The sequence below is a fragment of the Cervus elaphus genome, chromosome 17 (genome assembly GCF_910594005.1).
Source record: "Cervus elaphus chromosome 17, mCerEla1.1, whole genome shotgun sequence".
Classification (NCBI taxonomy): domain Eukaryota; kingdom Metazoa; phylum Chordata; class Mammalia; order Artiodactyla; family Cervidae; genus Cervus; species Cervus elaphus.
In genome coordinates, this window is record NC_057831.1 from 48,124,703 (window position 1) to 48,129,735 (window position 5,033).

Below are 5,033 nucleotides of genomic sequence, written 5' to 3' on the forward strand. Positions count from 1 at the left end.
TGATCAGATATTAATAATATGTAGAAACTTGTGTCCCTTTTGTTTCCATCAAGTATGATGCTTTTGAAAGTTATGTTTATGCATTTATTAGCAGTTTGGTCCTTTTTATTGCTTAGTAGTATTGAATTTTATAAATGTAGTATAGTTTCTTGTCACTCATGACAGATATTTAGATTCTTTTTGAATTTTTGGAGAATATAAGTAAAGCTGTTATAGACATTTATGTACAGGTCTTTGGGAGACATGAGTTTTCTCTTAGGCAATACGTAGGGTTAGGTTTATTGGGTGACATGGTAATTATATATGTTCAATTTTATAATAAACTACCACCTTCATTCTCTAAGTGGTTATTTCCTTTTACATTTCCATACGAAATGTCAAAAATTCCAAGTTGTTCCACATCATGGTCAACACATTGGTAGTGTCCACGCCAATGTTAGTACTTTTGTTTTGTTTTGTGTTTTGCCTTTCTGGTCCATATGCAATGGTACTTCATTACAAATGAATGAGGAATTTATCTATCCATTAACTGTGTCTTATATGCAACATGTGTCTTATAAGATGTGCAAACATATATACATATGTCTTATACATATGTATAAGACCACATATGTCTTATATGCTCTGTATGTATTTTCATTAATTATTGCAAAAAATAATTTGTGTTTCCTTAACAACCAATCATGTCAAACGTCTGTTCATTAAACCAGTTGCCCTCATGAATATATGGTGTATTCTATCTTTAGTGAACTGTCTGCTCAGATCTCTTATCCATTTTAAAGGTAGACTTTTGTACTTTTCCCTTCTTGTTTCTTGCCACTCCTTGTTCCAGCTGTGCTCTCTGTACTTCATTGCTATGCCTCTCAAAATTGAGGAAATCTGATTACAGTCAGGAAAAAGGATGCTAAGTCTGTCAAAATCAAGAAGAACAAAGATAATGTGGAGTTTAAAGTTGGATGCAACATATACCTTTACACCTATTTGTTCATCACAGACAAAGAGGAAGTGCAGAAGTTGAAACAGTCCCTGCCTCCAGGTTTGGCAGTGAACAAACTGAAATAAACCACACACACTGATTTGAACTCTATTAAAATTTCTAAAATTCTCAAAAGAAATTAGACTTTTATTAAAACTTTATTATTCATTATATATTCTGGGCACAATTATTTTATCAGAAATATGTTTTGAATATTTTTTATTCTCTTAACAGTGTCTTTTGAACGGGAGACAAATTTTTACTGAAGTCCACTTATGGAATTAAAAAAAAAAATTATTAGTGCTTTTTCTCTCCTAGGAAATATTTGCCTAACCCAAGATCACTAAGATTTTTTGTTTGTTTTCCAGAAGATTTTTATGTTTTTTTTTTTTTTAACCTGTAATTCGCTTCAAGGCTTTTTGTTTTTGTCATGCTGTTGCCTGAATGCATCAGCCTCATAAGTTGAGAATTCTCCTTTCTTTTTTTTTTTTTTTTTGGTTGTTTTATTTTTATTTTTTTACAAACAGAAGGTTTGTGGCAACCTTTCCTGGTCAGATGATAATTAGCATTTTTTTTTCTTTTTTGGCACTATGTATTTTTTTTTTTTTTTAATTTTTTTACTAGTTGGAGGCTAATTACTTCACAACATTTCAGTGGGTTTTGTCATACATTGATATGAATCAGCCATAGATTTACACGTATTCCCCATCCCGATCCCCCCTCCCACCTCCCTCTCCACCCGATTCCTCTGGGTCTTCCCAGTGCACCAGGCCCGAGCACTTGTCTCATGCATCCCACCTGGGCTGGTGATCTGTTTCACCATAGATAGTATACATGCTGTTCTTTTGAAACATCCCACCCTCACCTTCTCCCACAGAGTTCAAAAGTCTGTTCTGTATTTCTGTGTCTCTTTTTCTGTTTTGCATATAGGGTTATCGTTACCATCTTTCTAAATTCCATATATATGTGTTAGTATGCTGTAATGTTCTTTATCTTTCTGGCTTACTTCACTCTGTATAAGGGGCTCCAGTTTCATCCATCTCATTAGGACTGGTTCAGATGAATTCTTTTTGACGGCTGAGTAATATTCCATGGTGTATATGTACCACAGCTTCCTTATCCATTCATCTGCTGATGGGCATCTAGGTTGCTTCCATGTCCTGGCTATTATAAACAGTGCTGCGATGAACATTGGGGTGCACATGTCTCTTTCAGATCTGGTTTCCTCAGTGTGTATGCCCAGAAGTGGTATTGCTGGGTCATATGGCAGTTCTATTTCCAGTTTTTTAAGGAATCTCCACACTGTTTTCCATAGTGGCTGTACTAGTTTGCATTCCCACCAACAGTGTAAGAGGGTTCCCTTTTCTCCACACCCTCTCCAGCATTTATTGCTTGTAGACTTTTGGATAGCAGCCATCCTGACTGGCGTGTAATGGTACCTCATTGTGGTTTTGATTTGCATTTCTCTAATAATGAGTGATGTTGAGCACCTTTTCATGTGTTTGTTAGCCATCTGTATGTCTTCTTTGGAGAAATGTCTGTTTAGTTCTCTGGCCCATTTTTTGATTGGGTCATTTATTTTTCTGGAATTGAGCTGCAGGAGTTGCTTGTATATTTTTGAGATTAATCCTTTGTCTGTTGCTTCATTTGCTATTATTTTCTCCCAATCTGACGGCTGTCTTTTCACCTTACTTATAGTTTCCTTTGTAGTGCAAAAGCTTTTAAGTTTCATTAGGTCCCATTTGTTTAGTTTTGCTTTTATTTCCAATATTCTGGGAGGTGGGTCATAGAGGATCTTGCTGTGATTTATGTCGGAGAGTGTTTTGCCTATGTTCTCCTCTAGGAGTTTTATAGTTTCTGGTCTTACATTTAGATCTTTAATCCATTTTGAGTTTATTTTTGTGTATGGTGTTAGAAAGTGTTCTAGTTTCATTCTTTTGCAAGTGGTTGACCAGTTTTCCCAGCACCACTTGTTAAAGAGGTTGTCTTTTTTCCATTGTATATCCTTGCCTCCTTTGTCAAAGATAAGGTGTCCATAGGTTCGTGGATTTATCTCTGGGCTTTCTATTCTGTTCCATTGGTCTATATTTCTGTCTTTGTGCCAGTACCACACTGTCTTGATGACCGTGGCTTTGTAGTAGAGTCTGAAGTCAGGCAGGTTGATTCCTCCAGTTCCATTCTTCTTTCTCAAGATTACTTTGGCTATTCGAGGTTTTTTGTATTTCCATACAAATTGTGAAATTCTTTGGTCTAGTTCTGTGAAAAATACCGTTGGTAGCTTGATAGGGATTGCATTGAATCTATAGATTGCTTTGGGTAGAATAGCCATTTTGACAATATTGGAGAATTCTCCTTTCTTTATTAACTGTTCAGTTCAGTTCAGTTCAGTCGCTCAGTCGTGTCTGACTCTTTGCGACCCCATGAATCACAGCACGCCAGGCCTCCCTGTCCATCACAAACTCCCGGAGTTTACTCAAACTCATGCCCATCGAGTCAGTGATGCCATCCAGCCATCTCATCCTCTGTCGTCCCCTTCTCCTCCTGCCTCCAATCTGTCCCAGCATCAGGGTCTTTTCCAATGAGTCAACTCTTCGCATCAGGTGGCCGAAGTATTGGAGTTTCAGCTTCAGCATCAGTCCTTCCAATGAACACCCAGGACTGATCTCTTTTAGGATGGACTGGTTGGATCTCCTTGCAGTCCAAGGGACTCTCAAGAGTCTTCTCCAACACCCCAGCTCAAAAGCATCAATTTTTCGGCGCTCAGCTTTCTTCACAGTCCACCTCTCACATCCATACATGACCACTGGAAAAACCATAGCCTTGACCAGATGGACCTTTGTTGGCAAAGTAATGTCTCTGCTTTTTAATATGCTATCTAGGTTGATCATAACTTTCCTTCCAAGGAGTAAGCATCTTTTAATTTCATGGCTGCAGTCACCATCTGCAGTCATTTTGGAGCCCAAAAAATAAAGTCTGACACTGTTTCCACTGTCTCCCCATCTATTTGCCATGAAGTGATGGGACCAGATGCCATGATCTTAGTTTTCTGAATGTGGAGCTTTAAGCCAACTTTCTCACTCTCCTCTTTCACTTTCATCAAGATGCTCTTTAGTTCCTCTTCACTTTCTGCCATAAGGGTCGTGCCTTCTGCATATCTGAGGTTATTGATATTTCTATGTATTATTAGCTATTAACTGACCACAAATATGTGGTTCTATTTCTCAATTCTGTATTCCATTCATTGATCTCTGTTTCCACCATGTCATGATATTGCAATAATGTGCTTTTAAAGAAAATCTTGAAATCAAGTAGTGTGAGTACTACAACTTCATTTCTCATTTTCACAATTATTTTTTGGCTAATCTAAATCCTTTGTTTCACTATATAAATTTTAGAAATGTTTTGGCAATTAAAAAAAAACTTGCTAGTGTTTTTTGATTGTAACTACACTGACTGTACATCAGTTTGAAGAGAATATTATAAATACTCTTTATAATCCATGAATGAAGTATATCTTACCATTTATTTAAATTTTCTTTGATTTTTCAAATCAAATTTTACAGCGTGTAATATACAAACTTTGCACATATTTTGTAAGATTTTTCCCCAAATGTTTCATGTGTTTTGATGTTATTGTAAATGGTGCCATTTTAAATTTCAGTTATAAACACACACACGCTTTCTGAAGTTAGCTCTATTATCTTTCATTCTCCTGATAATTAAAAGCAAAAGCAAAAACAAAACCCCAAAACTATAAATGTATATCTTACCTGGTTTGTTTTAATTTTTAAGATTAGGGTAACAGTATCTTTTTCATTTCTAGATCATGACTTGAGGCAAACATATCACTTTCATATTATGTCAACATATTGAAACTGAGGATTATATATTTATGCTCTAGCACCTAATTCATCCCTCATCTCTTGTTTATCTACTATTTGTGTCTCTCTGATAATAAAATTTGATGATAAGTGCTCACTAATAATTTATATTAATGCTGCTATTGGTGAAAAATAAAAAAGAAAATTACTGAAGATGGAAAAAGAAAGATACAAGG

General features: G+C 35.9%; 1 pseudogene; it reads left to right on the forward strand.

The window, feature by feature from the left end:
- The first annotated feature begins 856 nt into the window (after positions 1-856).
- Positions 857-1,062, forward strand: LOC122673596 (annotated as a pseudogene).
- The last annotated feature ends 3,971 nt before the right edge of the window (positions 1,063-5,033 follow it).